We start from the raw sequence: 20,062 nt of genomic DNA on the forward strand, positions 1-20,062 counted from the left end.
TAATGTGGATTTCATTAAGCAGACCTATTGTGCCAAAAATAATGTAACCATTCTCTGGACCCTAGAATGTTTCTTATTTTCAGGAGATTCTTGAATTTGTTGAACTATCCCTGCGTGTTCATTAATTTTCGTGTGAGTTAAATGTCAGCTTGAAACTAAAGGTGGCCTAAATGTCGCAGTGGCACCCTATTAAAATAAAGAGTGCTCATGAATTAATGAGCTTAATGGACACTCATTCTGTATGCAGAACAAGAGTCTGTGGCTTTGGCTAATGCTGACCTCATCCATAGGCTCAGGAAACTTGGACATCACTCAGCTACCAGGTCATAGTGTCTAAGAGAGAGTCATTTGGTTATGAGTTACAAAATGAGTAGACATTATTATTTTAAATGGTAATCATGCACATCAAAAAGCACTTGGGCAACCTCCCAAAATAATATAATTCAGCTCAATGGGAGACAGTGTGTGTGGTATAAAAAGATGCAGAAATAGCAACTGGAATACTGGGCTTCTTGTGTCAAGTTTGGGAGCTTAGACAATGAAACTGAAACCCTCAATTGTTTCCTTAATTTCTTGTCTTTCCCCACCGCCCTCAATAACACAAAGTACTTTGTGTTATTTTTATCATTGTAATCTGGTGTCCTGCTATAAACAAAATGGGAGATTTTGGAATGAATTTCAGTTTCAAACTCCCGTCCATTCACTGCATCCAGGACTCTAGGCTGCCAAGCAAGCCTTGCCCCGAAAGACCACCAGCTTTCATTGTTTCTGCGTTTTGGTGTTTCTTTTTGCTTTTTCTTTTCTGGAGTTATCTACTTATCTCTACACAGTGTGCCTTCACTTGCATGTCATGATTTATCCACTATTCGCGCTACAAATTATTAATTTGTTTTAATGATAATGCCGAGTTTACCTCATCTATAGAGCCCCATTCCTATTCCTCTCCTTCTAATTTTGGAAAGATTTATCACTATTCAGCTTCTATTTCAACTAATTGTTTAACTTTGAAGAACACACAGTAATCAAAGTTTTCTCACCTGCAGCAGCCTCCCTGTCTAGTCCTGTCTAGTCCTTCATCTCTTCTGCCCTCAGCCCTTCCCTCCCCAGATATTTCTCCCTGATAGCCTGGGAGCTACCCACATGGCGCAGCAGACCTCCCCTGATCGCCTACTGCCCCCCTCAGCAGTGTTTTCACTCAATCTGCCTGTTCTGTTCCCCACTCTGTCTCTGGTAAATCCTCTCACCCTCCACATCTCTGGCCTGTACCCCAGGTCTTGTGTGCATAAATAAATACATTTTTTTTTTTATAGAGGCATGTTTTTTTTTATTTATTTATTTATTTGTTTGTTTGTTTTGTTTATACATGCACTGGGTACAGTCAGAAGCGCGGGAGGGTGAGAGAATTCACCAGAGCCAGAGCGGGGAGCAGAGCAGGCAGAAGGACCAAAGCACACTGCTGAGGGGAGCAGCAGGTGCTGCAGGAGAGGTCTGCGCACCATGTGGGACCCTCCTCTGGTGGCCGGGGAGCAGCCGGGGATCGAACCGGCGCCGCAGAGGCCGCGGGCAGCTTCGCAACCCAGCGCTCAACCGCTGCGCCACCAGGGAGGCCCAATAAATACATCTTAAAAAAAAATATTCAGAGCCTCCCTGGTGGCTCAGGTGGTTGAGCACAGTACTGTGAGGCTGTCGGAGGCCTCTGCAGTGCCAGTTTGATCCTCTCCAGACTCAGAGCAGCCTACATGGCACTGCAGACCTCTCCTGTCTCGCCCACTGCTCCCCTCAGCAGTGTATTTCAGTCAGTCTGCCTGTTCTGTTCCCCACTGTCTCTGGTGAATCCTCTCACTCTCCCACGCATCTGGCCTATACCCTGGTTCTTGTATAAATAAAATTAAATCTTCCAAAAAAAAAGGTACTCAATACCAGTTTCACTGTAACAAATTTTGTTTTCTTTTTATTGTTTTTTTAAAGATTTATTCATTTATCTTTAATAATAATTAAATAATTTAATAATGTTAATAATTTAATAATATTTATTTATCTTTAATAATAATAACCAGGGTACAGGTCAGATGTGCAGGAGGGTGAGAGGATTCACCAGAGACAGAGTGGGGAGCAGAACAGGCAGACTGACGAAACACACTGGTGAGGGGAGCAGCGGGCGAGACAGGAGATGTCTGCTGTGCCATGTGGGACCCTTGCCGTAGGGCCTGTAGGCCGGGATGAACCCAGCACTGCAGAGGCTGTGGACAGCTTCACAGCGTGGTGCTCAACCGCCTGCGACACCAGGGAGGCCCTCTTATTATTGTTTTCAATGAGTCTTATACTTCACAAGACTGAAATTTCACTTACATTTTTGTTTAAGGTATCACTCATTTTTGTTAATTTTTTCTCCGAGAATATTCTAGAATGCAGTTGTCTCTGATTTTTCATCAGTCAGAACTCTCCCATTCACTTTTTTGTTTTCTAGGAAATAGCATTATCTTATCTGTGGATGGTTAAAATTCATTTTCTTTGCATGCATAGGTACACCACCTTGTGACCTTTTAATATTACCATATTAGAATAATAGCAAATATAGCAAAACAAATATGTGAATTCATTTTGACTTGTAATTCCAGAAGGCTTTGTTCATATTTGAGAAATTATTGTAGATGTTGAGTAAATATGCAAAGAAAGGGGAAAAGTGGAGAAAACTGGCAGATCAGTGAGGAAGTTGATGTGACCATTCAGGAATAAAATATAATGTCTGTAGCAGTGGGGATGAACAAGAGGGAAATGGAGAGATATTTATAAAGTGAGGTCAAGACCTTCCAAGTAGCCCCACACTTTCTTTTCTCTCTGTACAATGGTTATTGTTTTTGTGATATTTTCTCTAAGTCTTTTTACCAGTCTTTATATACTTTCACTGTATATGCATTTTCTTGGTTCTTCAAATTTATGATTCTATAACTCACTTCACTCCTATCCCTGAGCCTTTGACCTCGACATCACTTTTAGGTCTGGGGTTTAGTCCTTCATCAATGGTACACTTTTTTTTTTTATTACATAAAGTAGCTAATCTCCTAATAATGTCTTGGATTTTGAATTCCTTCCCCAAACCTTGACACCTTTCTTGTCAAGAGATATGAATTCCAGTACAGAATGGGCTGCTAGTCATTGGTGGTTTCTTCCCATTTTTACTGAAAGGGCAGCTGGAACATCAAAGACCTTGGGTGTTGTATTTTGAGTCCTAAACCCTAATAAATGCTATGTTCTTCTGTAAGGACTACATTTACATTCTCTCTCCCTTGTCTGATGAATTCACTACACCCCACCTGTCACTTTATTCTGCCTTTTATTGCATAACTTTACCATTTCTTCATTTCACCTAGTGTCTTGGTTTTAGTCTTCATCTGTCTCCATGGATCTAAACTTGTCTCCCTTTCCTTGGATTTCCCACGGCAACAACCTCATGACAGATTTCAATCTCTTTTCAATTTCTATTGCTACAAGGGTATCCTCTGGTGGTGGCTATCAGTGCATTAACCTTTCCTGGACCTCATCTCATCCTTAAGAGGGAGTGAAAGGCAAGATGGAGGGCAGAGAAGGCACTGGCTTTCAAGCAGCTCCAGTTATTTGAAGACTGAAATTTCAAGCAGCAAATCAACTTAGGTTCTTTTATTGCTTTTTTCCTGGACTATTGAAATGTTCTAAACTTGTCTCCTTGACTCCAGTTGAAACCCTGCTAATCCTATGCCAGACTGATGACAAAATTACTGTTGTAAAACAACAAACCAATTACATTTAGCTGCTGCCATATCACAAACTCATCAAAACCCAGTCTCTGATTAAAAGATGAGGAAGTAATCTTTTTCCCCAGATGGCAATAGGACTAAAGAAAGCAGACTGGTTTATCAAGGCTGCTCTGTAAGAGAATGGAAAGAGTGATATGAGAAGTGGCCTAGACTGAAAATCTGAGAAGGTGTGGGAGGAAGATAAGGTAGCCAGGTGATATATTATAATAGTGTGTCCTCTACCCTTCATCCTGGACTTTAATACGATTACAAAACAGCTAGTTGTGAGTGGGATTTGATGTCATCTAGAAAACAGAGAAGCGGTAGGTTTTAGTGGCTGGGTCTGATGTAATTCAGAAGCAAGGAGCAGGAAGGCTACAATGAGTCAGGTGCAGAAATAGAGCAGTAACAAGGGTATATAATTGGTAGGGAGGCTTGAGCTTGTACAGGAAAAGGGACTGAGAGTTACTAGGACAATTTATAGTTTACATTACTAAACAGGAGATTTTAATGAGTCATAAATTGCATGATCTGATTTCTGCCTGATTCAGGGTTTCTATCTTTTCTATCTATTGTATGTCTGTGAGGTTGGGGAAGAAAATGGACATTGAAATTTGTCAGAGCTTCCCTCAATCACATTTTTTTTTAAGATTTATATTTATTTATATAAGCACTGGGTACAGTCAGAATCACCGGGAGGGTGAGAGAATTCACCAGAGCCAGAGCAGGGAGCAGAGCAGGCAGACTGATGAAATACACTGCTGAGGGAAACAGCGGGTGGCAGGAGAGGTCTGAGCGCCATGTGGGACCCTCCTCCGGTGGCCGGGGAGCAGCTGGGGATCAAACCGGCGCCGCAGAGGCTGTGGGCAGCTTTGCAACCCACCGCTCAACCGCTGCGCCACCAGGGAGGCCCTCAATCACAATTTCTAATTTAAGCTGTATGAACTTGAGCAAAGAATTCATCCCTCTGTTTCCCAGTTTTCATATTTATAAATTAAGTAAAATAATATCTACCAGCCAGCCATAGTGGCTATGGAATTTAGTTGAGATAAATTTAAAATGTCTGATAACATTTCATCTGATTCATTCTACTCTCTTTTCCCATCTTATATTTTTCCAATGATTAAAAATCAATTTCTTGTAGAACAAATGTCAGTGATAGGCAGTTATGTTCACCACAGTGTCCTTCCTTATTTCAAGACAAAAACTTTTCCCCCACCAATTTTGCTTACTAGTTTGATAGTACCACATGGAACAATGGAAAGGGGACAGAATCATCAAAACTCAGATATTTGAACTGAGGTCACAACATATGTGGTCAAGGAGAGACATTAAACTTGACACTCCTGTGGATTTCTATTCTCCCAGAGATCACTTCCCTTCTGAGAATTCATTCTATATGGATAGAAATCTTTTTCTCTGGCATCCTTTGAAAATGAGGGCAGTGTGTAGATAGATAACTATATCCTACTGTTATAGAGTACTATTTTGATTGCCTTTCATTGTAAGAGACACACAGTGCCCACAATGGGTTATACAAACAATTTCATATCCTCTTTGAAGTAATTAGAACAGATCAACCTTGTCTCTGGAAACCTTCTGGGAATCTCTCTATGATTTTCTCCAAGCCTTGAAGACAGCTGGGTCAATGTGAACTTCAGCCCAGGGAGCTTTCTTCTTCTTTCAATGTACATAGGTGGCGGTGACCTTCTCTTTGTTAAGCCTCCCTATCACACAGCCATTTTTTGACAGTTGGATGTCTCAAGATGGATGTGTTTTAACAAGTGCATTGAGCCTTGGGCCTTCAAGATCACTCAGTGATTTTAGGGGAAAACAGGCATTACAGAAGTAATTTTAAACTTGCCATGGTTAATAATCTTTAATAGTTTACAATCACATTTGTTCTTACTTTCATATCAGCAGACAAACGATGGGGAATACTAAGTAGTTAGACTCACCGTTATTATTACAATCCATCTGATTCTACTCCTTGTAAATGAATCTTTAATTAGTTAAGTTACCTCTGTGCTCAGTGTCCACAGTGCAGTTCTTTAATACAAAGTTCCTGTAACTTAGAATAAACAGTAATCTCAGACTCCGTTACCTCTCTGTAGTATAGTAGAGGTATACCTTACTTGATGCAAAGATTGCTCTGGGGCTTGATGATCAACAAGAGTCAAACGTTTAACTTTTTAACTAACAATCTATTGAATACCATCAGCAATGGCAAATTTTGAGATACTTCCTGATTTGTCCCTCTGGATTAAATTTGCATCAATTCTATGTGCAATGCTTGTAAATATGCAGAAATGAACCAATGGGTACATTGACTTTAAGATAATGCATATTTTCAGGGCAGGCATCATCACATTTGTTACATGCAAAATGAATAACTTTGTCCTTAATAAATCAGGATGCATAAGAAAAGTACATGGCAGAGAAATCTATTGGGCTGTCTGAGAGACAAGAAAGACATCTAGAGATGATGAGAATGGGAGGCAGGCATGGTGCATCTACCACAGAAGAAACAGCATAGGACCTGCAAGGTGTGTATGTCATTCCTCCATACATGCCAGTCTCCTTTTCCTCTCATAGGGGAGAAGGGGGAAGATGATAATGGCAAAGGTGTTATTAAAATAGGGATAATAATAATGTTATGTTAGAAGCTTAGAGAAAATAATTCAATTTCCCAAAGTAAAATCTACTTGTACGGAGATTTTGGTGTAAAAATCTAGACACTCTGACTTCAGAAATTAGTGCCTTATTGGAGCCTGACCAGATGAGGCTATAGGGTTACAATATCAGAAATTTCAAATTCAAGGAGGGAGAGCTGCTGCAACATATAACATCTTGCAAATTCATCTTTCAAAAACAGATGAAAACAGATGTTTCTGTCAGTTAACTCACAGAGTGAAGGATGTATAACAATTGTCCCACTCTAGAACATCATAAAATAATGGAAGTATGAAAATATGCATGCACAAGGATGAAGGGTCATGAAATATTCACTTATAGTTAATAATTTCCAGTTCCAAGATTTACCTTTAATATTATAAATACCCTACTATTAGTTCATAGTGAATTTTCAAGTTTGGCAGAAGATATGGGCTGATATGATATATGTTGGTGGATGCCTGTGTTCTGATCTCTTAAAAGTTTATCCTGGGAAAAAAACATGCATACACACACACACACACACACACACACTCACACACATACATACATATATATATATTTTTTCCTCTAGTAGTATCATATCATGTCTAGGATTTCTTTTGCATTTAAACAAAATGTTCCCTACACATTTTTTTTATCTTTCTTTTCTCCATCTATGTTTTTGACAGAAATTTTATATTTCTCCTCTGACTTGTTTCACATAACATAGGCCCTTCCAGTTCCATCCATGTTGTCCCAAATGGAAAAGTTCATCTTCTTTTATATCATAGTAGTATTCCATTGTGTATATATATTGTAACTTTTTGATCCATTCTGTTTGGGGGCACTTAGTTTCTTTCCATAGCCTGGCTGATGTAAATAGTGCTGCAATAAACGTGGGGGGGTGGGGTGCTAGTTTACTTGCCAATTAGTGCTTTTGTGTTCATTGTGTAGATATCCAGGAGTGTAATTGTTGTGTTGTATGGGAGATGAATTGTTAGTATTTTTTTCTTTAAAGATTTATTTACTTACTTATGCAAGCTCTGGGTACAGTCAGAAGCGCGGGAAGGTGAGAGGATTCACCAGAGCCAGAGCAGGGAGCAGAACAGACAGACTGATGAAATACACTGCTGAGGGGAGCAGCGAGCGCAACAGGAGAGGTCTGCGTGCCATGTGGGACCCTCGCTGGTGGCCAGGGATCGAACTGGCGCTGCAGAGGCTGTGGGCAGCTTCGCAGCCCAGCGCTCAACAACTGTGCCACCTGGGAGTTCCTGAATTGTTAGTATTTTAAGGAAACTCCACAATGTTTTCTATAGGGCTTGACACAGTGTACATTCCCAACAAGTGTTAAGAGGGTTCGCTTTCTTCATGCCCACACCAGTATTTGTTTTTTCTCATTTTTTTTTAATATGAGCCGGGTGTGAAGTGGCATCCCAGTGTGGTTTTGACCATAAAAGTGGGGGCAAATACTTTTTTATATGGCTGTTGGACATCTGTGTGTTTTCTTTACAGAAGGGCCTATTAGTTATTTTGCCTATTTTTGGAGTGGATTGTTTGTTTTCAATTTTTCTGAGTTGGTTGAGTTCTCTGTATTTTGTGGATATCTTGGATACCTTGTCAGATGAATGGTATCTTAATATTTTCTCCCATTCACTAATGTCTATTTGTTTTTAGTGACATTTCTTATTTTATATTTTATTTACCTATGATTACAAGAGCTGGGGTGTAGGCCAGAGATGCGAGGGTGAGAGGATTCACCAGAGACAGAGTGGGGAGCAGAACAGGCAGATCTACTGAAATACACTGCTGCAGGAGCAGTGGCAAGACAGGAGAGGTCTGCTGTGCCATGTGGGTCAGCTCACTGCCCAGGGATCAAACCCCTATTGTAGTGGCTATGGATAGCTTCCTAGTGCTGAGACTTTACCCCTTGTGCCACCAGGGAGGCCAGTTTTTAGTGACATTTCACTTTTAGTGACTGTGTAGAAGCCATTTTGCATGATGCAGTCCCAATTGTTTATATTATCTCTTATTTCCTTGCTGTTAGAGACAGATTGACAAACACATCTGTGAAGCCCATGTCATACATTTTTTTTTATTATGTTTTCTAGCTTTAGGTTCAACACCAAGTCTTTTATCCATTTGAGTTATTTTTTGTGTATTTGAGCGGAGAGACCTTGGATAGAGCCTGGGTCCTGGGAGACATAGCAGGCAGAATAAGGGCTGGGACCCTGGGAGGCATGGGACCCCAAGGAGACACAAGAGAGAAAAGTCAATAACAAGAAAAAAGCCCATGTCACTATCACTGGTTAATCTGTGTTAGAATATTTGCCAAGGTTGACCAAGCAAATCAAGGTTGATGATCACCATGGTTCATCCCCTAGACCCAAAACATGAGCAGAACTATAAATACCCCAAGTTGGTTTCACCAGTGGCAACACATTCCAGACCCCTCCCATGTGTTCACGGGAGAGCTGTCTTTGCTTTTTATCTGTCCTTGCAAAAATTTCAGCTTACTCGCTGCTGGCAGCACTTTAGCTGTTCCTTTAACCTTGTTGGCTTTGCATTGGAGAGCTGGCCTATGTCTTTGAATAAACTTCCATTGGCTTGCTTACTGCAGTTTGCATGCGGTGTTTCAATTCCTTGACCGCACTGACTGCAGTTCCAGCTGGTCATATCAAATCACCTGGTATATCTGGGGACTCATCCACAGCAACCTGATGCAACATATTGTGTGACTTTGTGGATTCATTTCATTCTTTTGAATGTTGCTGTCTTGTTTTCTCAGCACCATTTATTGAAGAAGGCTTCCTTTCTCCAATGTATACTCATGGCTGTTTTTTATTAGATCAACTGTCCAAAAGCTGTGGGATTTACTTCTGGGTTTTCAATTCTTCATCTGATGAATCTGCTCATTTCTGACAAAGGGTTATTTAAATCCTCGACTATTAGAGTGGATTTGTCTATTCACCTAGGAGCTGTCACTTTTTGTCCCATTGTTAGGCACAGACTATGAGTATGTTTCAGATAATTGACCCATTTATCATCATCCAATGCCCTTTATTTCTTATCACTTTGTTTGCTTTGATGTTGGTCTGTCTAAAATTAATGTGATCATTCCTGCTATTTTTCTTAAAGCTAGCATCATATATTTTTCTTCATCCCATTTAATGTTAACCTATATGTTTATAAATGTAATGTATACATTGTATATAAAATGTACATGGTTTTGGATTATTATTTTTTGATCCACTGAAAATATATTTGAATTAGTGCATTGGGATCATTGATACTCAAAGTACTTGTTGATGTAATTAGATTAATATCTACAATATTTATTATTGTTTTCTACATGTTGTCACCAATCTTTGTTCCTATTATTATCTTTCATTATTTTTCTGCGTTTTGTGATTTTAGTTGAGCGTTTTATATGCTTTCATTTTCTATTCTTTGTCTTTGTTTTTAAATGTTTTTTAGTTGTTGCCTTTGAGTTTGTAATATAAATTTTCAACTAACCCAAATCCACTGTCAGATAATACATCACTTTGCACACAGTGTAGATACTTTAAAACAACCAAGAGTCCTAATTTATTCCTGTTTTTAATTGTATCATGGTAATTTCAGCTATATAAACATATACAAACACATATATATGACATATATACATATATCATATATTTCCACATGTAATCCATGTATGTTATATATTATGTGCAAGAAAAGGTAAATAGCAAAAGTTTCTGTTTTCCTTCCCTTATCCTTTCTGTGATATGCTTCCTTCTATAAGCAGATCCAAGTTCCTGATTTTGTTATTTTCTCTCTCCTCAAAGAACTTTTACCATTTTTTTTCTGCAAGCCAGGCCAACTTACAACATTCCCTCAATTTTTGTTCTTCTATGAAAGCCTATTTCTTCTTTACTTGAAGGATAATTTCACAGGGTATAGGATTTTAAATTGATGTTTTGTTTCTCTCAGCAATTTGTTTTAGTTCCCACTCCCTTCTTGCTTCTATGGTTTCTGAGAAGTAAGATGTAAGTCTTATTTTTGTTCCTGGATAGATAAGGTGCTATTTTTCTTCTGACTTCTTTCAGGATTTTTTTTTATTTATATTTTATTTTCTGTAGTTTGAAAATGATATGCGTAGGTTTATTTTTATTCCTGATATTTTATCTACTATGTCTTTTTCTAAACTGGGGTGGAAGAGAATATTTAGTCATTGTTGTTAAAAATATTATGTTATTTTCCTTCTTTCCTCTTCTGGTATTCTCATTTTGTATATTTTACATCATTTGCAGTTTTCCCACAGCCCTTGGATATTACGTTCCATATTTTTTTAGCCTTTGTTCTCTTAGCTTTTCAGTTTTGTAAGTTTCTATGGAGACATCCTTAAACTCAGAGATATTTTCCTAAGCTATGTCCAGCTTATTAATAAGCCTATCAAAGGTATTATTTTTCATTTCTGTTATACTATTTTTTTATCTCTAGCATTTTTTTTTTGGTTCTTTCTTGGGATTTTTTTCTACTTATATTTATAATTATACCATCTGCTTTTGCATGCTGTTTACATTATCCATGAAAGCCCTTAGCATATTAATCATAGCTGTTGTTTTTTTCCAATCAAACTCTTGACAATTTCAGCCTCACAGTCATGACTGCTGTTGATGTTTGCTCTGTCTCTTCAAATTTGTTTTATTTTTTGCCTTTTGGTAGGTCTTCTAATTTTTCTTCTTGATAGTCAGACATGGCATATCATATAAATTAACTGGTATAAATACAGCTGTAGTTATACAATCACTTGAGGTATGAATGTGCAATGTAGAATTCTATAATCATACAGTTGTGTTTCTGTTGTTGGGGTTGTGTATGGATGAGTGTATGTGAGCTAGTGCCTCAGCTATTAACATCACAAATTCTCTTTCCTCTTGTCCTCTTTAAGTGGGAGTGGATGACAAGGATGTGTTAGTGTTAGGTAATCCCCTTCTACTTGGAAGCTTAAAGGTATCTGCAGTTGCATATTTCACTTTTTTCCTATGTAGTAGATTTGTAACAGGATGGTGCCCAGGAAAAGGGAGGTTTCATATTCCCTGCCCCACCCAAAGGAGGGCGGAGCTGAGAAAGAAGGAGAAGATGCTAGAGACTGGAGATGGAAGGAGCAGGAAGGAGCCAGAAGGACACCTGGGGGAAGCACAGGGAGCCAAGAGACACATGAAAAAACTGCACTTGCCTTTTGATCGTGGACTGGGTGACATAGACGTGGGTGAGAGACCCATGGGGAGGATAACAATGGCAGCTTTTACCTTGATTTTGCTCTTGTAGTCCCAGACTTGTCTGGTTGTTTCTGATCCTTTTCTGTGAGTCCCTGCTGGAAGGTGCTTTAGACTTGAGGCAGACTTTCGGGCCTCGCTCTGGGTCTATCCTATTTGGGTGGACTTTTATCCATAAGGGGATGGGTAACTTTGGGTGCTTGATTTAGAAACTATATTTTCTGTCTTTTCTGTATTGTTTACTAATTGTATTAAAGTTCTTTTTAATTATTAAAGGTCTTATATGTTTTGTCTTGATGCTGATAGAGGACAAGAATAGAAAGACTGGAAAGGAGGCACCCCAAGACCAGAACCTGACTCACAAGGAGGTGGGGGTCGAGGTGAATAAAATGACCATTAATCCAGCTGTAGAGGTCGGACCCTTAGGCGCCAGAGCCTTGTCACAAGGCATGAGACCCGAGCAGGATCAGATGCTAAAGGGAGTGCAGCACAGACCTGAGGGTAAAGATATAGAGATTGGGCCCATCCAGGTCCATTATTAGTTTTGCCTGTTACCCAACATCAGCAACAAACAGGCCACTCCATGGAGGAGTGACCCCTCCCAAACAGAAGGAGACTATATCAGGGCAGTCTCTGCACAGGCTCTGGGCAACACTCCCACTGCCCACCTGTGACTGTGCAGGTGCTTCTTTTCACCAACTCTCTCCCTCTGCAGGGCAGCAGCCTCCTGCCTGTCTGTGACCTGTCAAGGCCACCTGCCTGTTACCATGTAGGCCTCTCAGCAAAATCTGTCCCTTTTCCCTTTCCCTAATAAACCTGCTCTTTAAAAATAACAAACAAGAGTCTCTGACTCATGGAGAAACTCACCTGGGGAACTCACCGTGTGCCACTGACATGGGAGCTGTGGTGAAACCTTTCCCAGAGTGAACCCAAGGACCCCGCACTCTACAAAACTACATCAATGCGGTGGATGGCAGAATCTATTTAGAGCATATTTAGGGGTTCTAAGGTACCCCTCTCCCTGACCTGTAACAAGTTGAACTGATTGGAGTTGGGTATTTTCCTCTTCCCCTTGTCAGTGAGGTTCTGATAATGCCTCATTAGGTTTGGCTGTGGTTAACCAGGCTTTGCTGAGGACAGGGATTGTTAAAATGAATAAACAAAATGTTTCATCATGATGCAACAGGGTGATCCCCAGGAAAGGGGGAGGTTCCCTGCTCCACCCAAGGGAGGGTGGAGCTGAGCAGGAAGGGGAGAAGCTGAAGAAGAGACTGAGGAAGGAAGCAGGATGGAGCCAGAAAGAGACTTGGAGGAGGCTCATGGAGCCTAGAGACACGTGAAGAAACTGCGCTTGTCTTTTGGTCGTGGACTGGGAGACACAGATGTGGGTGAGACCCGTGGGGAGGTGACCATGGCAGCTTTTATCTTGATGTTGATTTTGCTCTTTTCCTTCTGGGCTTGTCCGGTTGTTTGTGACCCTTTTCTGTGGGTCCCCACTGGAAGATGCTGTAGACTTGTGGCAGGCTTTGGGGCCTTGTTCTGGGCCGATCCCATTTGGATGGAGTTTTACCCACGAGGGGATGGGTAACTTTGGGTGCTTGATTTAGAAACTAGACTCTTTGCCTTACCTGTATTGTTTCCTAGTTTTATTAAAGTTCCTTCCCATTAAAGTCTCCTATGTTTTGTGTTGATGCAGCGGATGGCAGAACCCATTTAGAATAGGCAGGTTTGCGGGGTTTGGGCTGCCCCTCTCCCTGTCCTATAACAATGAGCCAGGGCAAGCTAGGGTTACTAGGCAGTTTTAGGGACAGTGCAGGAGGGGACCTCTGAAGAATTTAGGGAGACTTCAGAGATAAGGACAAGCAAGGAAATGAAACCAATTCCACTGGGAAAAACAAATATCTTAGCACCACAGATAATCTTGTTAAGGATGGTCCTGGTTTTCTTCAGATGATAAGATAAAGTGTAAAGATGCTCAGATGCTCACCGGGAGGGCTAGACCATAAAGATAAAGGTGTAACAAATGGGGAAAGACAAACCTGATAGGTAAGGAATGTGAAGATCTCTCACTCAGTAGCAAATTAAGTGAGACAGCTGAAAACTGACCAATCACAAAGAGACTGGTGAAGTTTTAGAATAATGAGGGGAAAAGGTATATATTCCCTGAAACACAATTCCACTTTGGCTTCCTTGCCCCTCCCAGGCCTGGTTCCCTGGCCTGGGAGTCCCACTTTATTTCTGCTCTTTTTCTCCTCAATAAACTTTTTCTTCTTCTAAACAAACCTGTGCTTCTTGCTTGCTTGCCTGAGCGTCTGCGAAGTTCCTGCTGCGGCTTTGTGAGACACCAACCCATGGGGGGTCTAGAGGCTGGGGCTCAGAGCTGCCCTGCAGCCTGAAATCCGATCCTGGCTGGGAGACTAGGCCTGACAATTCCGGTATCAAACATATTTAAGTTCCTTTGTCCTCTCCCTATTGCTGAAATATGAGGGAACATTTCTTGATATTTACCTTGAGGACTTCATCCAGTTTCTGGATGTAACTTTACAAAATTGAAGAGAGCCCTTTTAATTGGGAACTCATGGGGATTTTGACTCTCAGTGCTATCCATGGTGAATCAGTAATTCATCAGTTAAAGTTCAGGATTTCTTACCCTTGTACAGATTCCAGCAGAGGAGATGGAGGGCAATAGAAAAACTGAAATGGAGGTGCCTCAAGACCAGAAACCTGGCTCATACAATGCCAAGAGCTGAAGGCGGGTGTGTGTGTGTGTGGGGGGGGGGGGGTAGAAGAGATTAGCATAGCCATTGACCCAGCTATAGAAACCAAGAGCCTTAGATGCCAAAGCCCAGATTACACAGTTTAAGATCCAAGCAGGTATCAGACTGCTGTAGGGAGAGTCTTGAGCACAGGCCCAAAGGTAAAGTCATGGAGATTGAGCCCATTGTGGAATCTCCAGTCCCTTTCAGATTCTGTAGTTATCCAAAATCAGCAAGTAACTGAAGGCTCACAAGAGTGAGCCCCTCCCCAAGAAAAGAAGACTGTATCAGTGCAGTCTCTGCACAGGAGGCGGCAGCAGCAGCCCCTCTGCCCGCCTGTGCCTATGCAGGTGCTTCTTTTCAACAACTCTGTTCCTCTGCAGGGCAGCAGCCTCCTGCCTGCCCGTGACCTGCCCATGAAGGGGCTTCTCTTCACTGACGTCCCTCAGCTGAGGCCGCTCTCCCCAAGTCCACCCGCCTGCAACCATGCAGGCCTCTCTCAGCAAACCTGCCCCTTTCAGAGCAGCTCTTCCTGCCCGCTTGTGTCTGTGCAAGTGTCTTTTAGTCTTCTGTCCCTTTCCCTAATAAACCTGTCCTTTAAATATAACTAATGTCTCTGTCTCATGGAGAAACTCACCTGGGAAACTCACTGTGTGTTGCTAAAAGGGGAGCTCTGGTGACACCTTTCCCAGAGTGAACCCAAGGACCTCGCACTCCAAACCCACTGACTCCAAAGATGCATTAGCGGCATCTGCTGGTGACCTCTGAGCTAGTGAGACACTTTGTTTACTTGCCTTGCTCTCCAGTGTGGAGAGCAATGGTGTGCTCTGTGTCTTCACATCTTATATAGCTCGTATATATAGTTGATGACTTTTCAGTTTGTTTCAGCTTTTCTTTGTAGGACAAGGTGATGAATTTCAAGTTTCTTAGACACAAAAGCAGAATCTGGAGGTGTCTAAACAGATTTTAATGAGAAGATAGTAAATGAAACATTGAGTAAATAAGGACACATCTACAAAACAGGACAATAAATTACATATGAACTTTGAGTAATTACTTTTAATGACTTAAATGTAAAAATAAGCAGGAAATCTAGAACTATTCATTCATTATTTCATTCAAGAAGTGGAAAGCAGACTGTGCCAGGCTCTGTTGCAGCGTTGGAAGTTAAGCCATTGCCAGCCAGGGGTTGGAAAGGTGGAGGAACGGGGAAGGCATGTCCTACAAAAGTTAGACAAGGTTCTGTGATAATTCCCCAATATTTCTAGTCAATTAGGGCCTGATTCTTTATGTAGTAGGTTTTTCTACAAATTGCAAAATGTTCCCACAAAACACAAGTTTTCTTACATGTATTGCATATGATTTAACTGAACTATCTTTTTTTTTTTTTAAGATTTATTTATTTATTATTTATACAAGCACTGGGTACAGTCAGAAGCGCAGGAGGGTGAGAGAATTCACCAGAGCCAGAGCGGGGAGCAGAGCAGGCAGAAGGACCAAAGTACACTGCTGAGGGGAGCAGCGGGCGGCAGGAGAGGTCTGCGCGCCGTGTGGGACCCTTCTCCGGTAGCCTGGGAGTAGCCGGGGATTGAACCGGCACTGCTGAGGCTGCAGGCAGCTTCGTAACCCAGCGCTCAACCGCTGCGCCACCGGGGAGGCCCTCAACTGAACTATCTTTACCTCAAATGAAAAGATATCTAAGATATTCAACACTGATATTTATTTGGAAATTTCTACTAATATGTAAATGGAACGTGAACATATCCACATAATTACCACTCTTCCCACAGATGAGAAAAATATTAAAAGACAGTTGAACACCAACTATTTCAATGGGGATTGAAGTAGTAGGGTGAAACAAAGAAATCTCTATGGGCCTGTAGCTTAGCAGATGAATTCAATAGAAAAAAATGTAGCTTAAAAATGATTCATATGTGAGTATGCATGTTTCAGCAAGGAATTTAGCAAATAGCTTGTCCAGAAGGGATAGTCTTTATTTAACGTTGAGTAATAATTATTTTTTTGAATAAGATACCTAAAATATGTAATAATGTCTATATCGATAAGAAAAAGCTAGAATTCTAAAAGGACAAGAAAAACTAAATGAGTGAGAAACATTAGCAAGTTTTCTATAATTCAGAAATGAGATAAAATAGCATTAATACCTGCTATAATGAGATATAACATTGCTAAAATCAGATTGGTGAGAATTAGAAGAACCAATCATCTCAGTGTCTGTGAAGCAGGGTGTGTGTGTGTGGGGGGGGGGTACTAAACATTTGTGCACTGATGTGGGAAGGAAATATGAATATTTGTGGAATTCCCCCACCCCCCTTCTTGGGGTGTTTCTTGGTGCCCAATAGTTACTGTTGATTATTAAAGGAATGTAGGGTAAGGCAGGGAGTCTCCCATCAGGACAAAAGTTGTGATTTGAGGATTTCTGCTGAAAACAGCAGGCAGACATTAGGGCCAGATTGACATCACCAGCCAGACCACCTTGGCAGGAAGTTAAGTGTTAACAGGCCATAGAGATAGGATGTTTCCATCAGCAGCAACAATGGAGTCCCAAAGCAACAGGGCCCCTTTCACTTCCCCCCTATCTTGTGCCAAGCTATTATGCATCCCCAATCCACATATTCCCACCAAGCACATTCCTCACATTCCATGGACTGGCCCACCTTGCCTAAATCTGACCCCCAAATAAAAGTGAGACTTGCCATGGGGGAAGGGGTCACATCTCCAGATATGTGACCCATCTAGGTGTCACTCTCTACTTCACTATTTGGACTTTGAGGCATTTTTACTTCATCCCTCACAGCTCCCAAGATTGCCACCAACGTGAGGCGACAGTCACTTTAGAGTGAATTTTTAAAATCGTGTCCATGATCTACATCCCAACAATTTCATTTCTCAATATTAAACCTAATTATGTAAACGTAATATATTAAGGTACTTGCATAACGATAGTTATTAAAGCATCATTTTTATAGAAGGTCAAAGGCAATCTAGATACTGGATAATGAATACATGGTGGATATAAGGAATTTTGTTGACTATTGTGTAGCATGTAGGAGCAATAAACTAAGTAAACCTTGTGTTACATGCATGTTTCATAACCAAATTAATAGTGAAAATATGAGAAACAGAAGCTTTAAATAAATTAAAAATAAATACACAACATTAGTTTATAAGGTATTCATGTATTGCCAGATATCTGCTAATTACATTAAATGCCTACGAGGTAGAAAAGAAATATTGTTGGGGGTTTGGTGAAGTAGAGAAAACTTAAAAATATCTTGTGACATAAACAGGATTGTAACAGGGGAGTCCCCAGGAAGTGGGGGTGGTTTCAGCATCCCTGCCGCACCCAAGGGAGGGTGGAGCTGGGCAGGGAGAGAAGAAGCTGCAGAGGAGACTGAGAAGGAAGGAGCAGGATGGAGCCAGAAGGAGACCTGGAGGAGGCGCATAGGGCCGAGAGACACGTAAAAAAACTGTGCTTGCCTTTTGGTCGTGGACTGGGTGACATAGATGTGGGTGAGACCCGTGTGGAGGTGACAATGGCGGTTTTTGTCTTGACTTTGATTTTGCTCTTTTCCTTCCTGACTTGTCTGGTGGTTTCTGACCCTTTTCTGTGGGTCCCCACTGGAAGGTGCTTTTGACTTGTGGCAGCTTTGGGGCCTTGCTCTGGGCCAATCCTGCTTGGGTGGACTTTTACCCACAAGGGGACGGGTAAATTTGGGTGCTTGATTTAGAAACTAGATTTTTGCCTTTCCTGTGTTGTTTCCAAATTGTATTACAGTTCCTTCCCATTAAAGTCTCATATGTTTTGTGTTGATGCGGAGGATGGCAGAACCTATGTAGAACAGGTAGGTTTGCAGGATCTGGGCTGCCCCTCTCCCTGCCCTGTAACAGGATGATTGTGTATCATGAGCCAAAAACTTTCATGAAATCAATATTCTGCATCTGAGAAATTGAAAGGACAGACCAGGCATTAAACTCATAAATATTTCAAGGTAAAGAAAAACACCAACTTCCTTTGGGGAAATATTACATTTATAAGATATACAGGGAAGTAAGGAATTTCATTGTGACTACAAATAGTTTCAACCACCACCAAACCAGGGGCATTTACAGAGGAGTCCACAATAACCTGCAGTTCTAGTCTCTACATTATCGCTCTGTCCCCACAGCAGTCCGGCTGCTTTGCTTCTGCTCACATGCAGAGCCATTATGCTAAGCTACTCTGTTTTTTTTTTTTTTTTTTTTTTTTGCACCAACTGCTGCAAGCTCTCTGGCCTTATGCCTTAAATCTAGACTCCTGAAATAGATTCTGACTGATATGACCCATCATCCCACACTATCTGTGTGTTCATAAGGATTTTTTTTTTAAAGATTTATTTTTTATTTATTTATGCATACAAGAACTGGGGTCTAGGCCAAAGGTGTGGGGGGTGAGAGGCTCACCAAAGACAGAGTGGGAACCAGAACAGGTGGATCTACTGAAATACACTGCTGAGGGGGGCAGCAGGAGAGACAAGAGAGATCTGCTGCGCCATGTGAGTTAGCTTCCTGGCTGGAGATAGAACTCATGCTGCAGGGTCTGCCTATAGCTTGATAGCACTGACACTTCCCCCTAAGCCACCAGGCAGGCAATTTGTGAAGATTTTTCCCTTAAAAAGAATCATCTGGGGCCTCCCCAGTGGCGCAGTGGTTGAGTTCTGGGTTGCGAAGCTGCCCGCAGCCTCTGCAGCGCCGGTTCGATCCCCGGCCACCGGGCAAGGGTCTCACATGGCGCACAGACCTCTCCTGCTGCCCGATGCTCCCCTCAGCAGTGTACTTTGGTCCTTCTGCCTGCTCTGCTCCCCGCTCTGGCTCTGGTGAATTCTCTCACCCTCCTGTGCTTCTGACTGTACCCAGTGCTTGTATAAAAAAATAAATAAATCTTAAAAAAAAAAAAAGAGACAAGTTTAAAAAAAAAAATCATCTGGAGGGGGCCTCCCCTGTGGCACAAGAGTTAAGATGCAACCTATGAAGCTATCCGCAGCCCTGCAGCACGATTTTGATTCCTGGCCATCCAGGGAGCAACCCACATGGTGCAGCAGACTCCTCCTGTCTCACCTGCTGCTCCCCTCAGCAGTGTACTTTGGTCAATCTGCCTGTTCTGTTCTTCACTCTGTCTCTGGTGAATCCTCTCATCCCCTGCACCTCTGGCCTGTACCCCAGCTCTGGCATGCATAAATAAATAAATATTAAAAAAAAAGAATCATGTGGTATGCTAGACACCCCCAGGTGGTGATCACTCAGGTAATTCCTCTTCATTGACCAATCTCTATGACAACATCATCTTCTCTAGGAGACAACTTTTAATTAATTGGGTGCATCCAAAGACCCATCATCATGTCACAGGTACATACAGTTACAGAGTGCCTGCGATTGTGTGATATCTTGTTATTACTGCATAATCTGTGGACAGTGTGGCAAGATGACCCTGGAGAGCAGAGTAAAAAATTATATATAGAACTTGCATGTCAGATCTTAGAGCCGTGCTACTGTGCATGGTAAGAGCCAGTATTGCAACCAAAAAAGGTAATTTTGCTGACAATTCAGAGTAAAATAG

The sequence above is a fragment of the Talpa occidentalis genome, unplaced genomic scaffold, assembly GCF_014898055.3.
Source record: "Talpa occidentalis isolate TD23 unplaced genomic scaffold, MPIMG_talOcc4v2.1 talOcc4.3, whole genome shotgun sequence".
Classification (NCBI taxonomy): domain Eukaryota; kingdom Metazoa; phylum Chordata; class Mammalia; order Eulipotyphla; family Talpidae; genus Talpa; species Talpa occidentalis.